Raw genomic sequence first — 1,383 nt, 5'->3', positions numbered from 1 at the left:
TCCATGGATAACAAACCAGAATCCAAGTCTCATGATGCATAATCTCTGTAACTACAGAACACCAAATGTGATCAATATAAAAAGAGACCCTCCTCTTAAACAAATCTGAACTGATTGCTGAAGGACAGCTGTGTGGTTTTGAATGAGGACTAAACAGTGGAGAAGAGATGGAAACTGCGGGATGATGCTTTGCCATCAGTACTAAATCTGAGGGCTTTGCAGGAGACCAATGCTTGGAAATTTTATGATAATAATCTGAATTTACATGTTTATAGATATCATTGGCAGTCACAACTAGAATGAAAGCGGTGATTGCCATAACATACACCTAATAAATGTTAGATAATCACTATGCTACTCTCGAAATTCTTTTCCTAATCTTTGCTAGAAGCTCAAACTTCTTCTCATTACCTTTAACTGACAGATAAAACGGTATGCTTTTATCATGTACAACAATGTTTTGAAGTATATATACATTCTAGAATGATTAAATCTAGCTAATTGACATATGCATTAACTCACATAGTTATTTTCTGGTAAGAACACTTGATTTCCACTCTATTAACAATTTTCAAGAATACAATGTGTTATTAACTAGAGTCACCATGCTGTATGATAGATCATTTGAAATTATTCCTCTTATGTAACTAAAATTTTACAGCTGTTGATCAACATCTCCTCAACTCTACAACCATCCTCTGGGGACCACCATTCTACTTTCTGATTCTAGGACATCAACATTTTTAGATCTGTGTGAGTGATACTTTACTCTATATTTGTCTTTCTGCACCCAGGTCAATGGATAAGCTCCATCTTCCTTTATTCATGCTGTTCGAGTTTCTTAGGATAGAATCCCTGCAAGCCTATCTTAGTTACTAGATAAATACCGAAAATTAGTGGACTGCAGCTGCACCTGTCTAGTTTTCAAAGCTTTTATAGGAGGCTAAATGAAGTGAGTAGCCAATCTACTGTTTAATGTGATGCTGTAAATTTTTTCTATAACTTTTTAACTGGATCAATTCCAAACATTTGACTTTGTCTCTCTCCCCCTCTCTCTCTCCTATGACTTTATCAAGAAGGGTTGGTTGTGATACAGGACAAGTGGCCCCCCAGCCGGCTCAGCCTAGCTAAGCTGGAGGACCTGGAGCCTCTGTCACAGCGGTGTTGGTGTAGCTGGCAGCCAGCAAAGGAACCAGCACTCTGGAGGGTAGGCAAAGAGGGACCTGCCACCCGCACCGGAGGCTCTAATGGCCAGAGGGGCCAGACAACTGCTGGGGAGACACCGGGGCCTTGGTGTCTCCTTCCTTTTGCACTTACCATTGAACAGGAAACTCCCATTTCCTATGCCTAGTTCAATTTCATGTAAGTTTCCTAGGCCTCAAT

The sequence above is a fragment of the Otolemur garnettii genome, unplaced genomic scaffold (genome assembly GCF_000181295.1).
Source record: "Otolemur garnettii isolate 467f Iridium unplaced genomic scaffold, OtoGar3 scaffold00041, whole genome shotgun sequence".
Taxonomy (NCBI): Eukaryota; Metazoa; Chordata; class Mammalia; order Primates; family Galagidae; genus Otolemur; species Otolemur garnettii.
Note: the sequence above shows the minus strand (reverse complement) of the source record.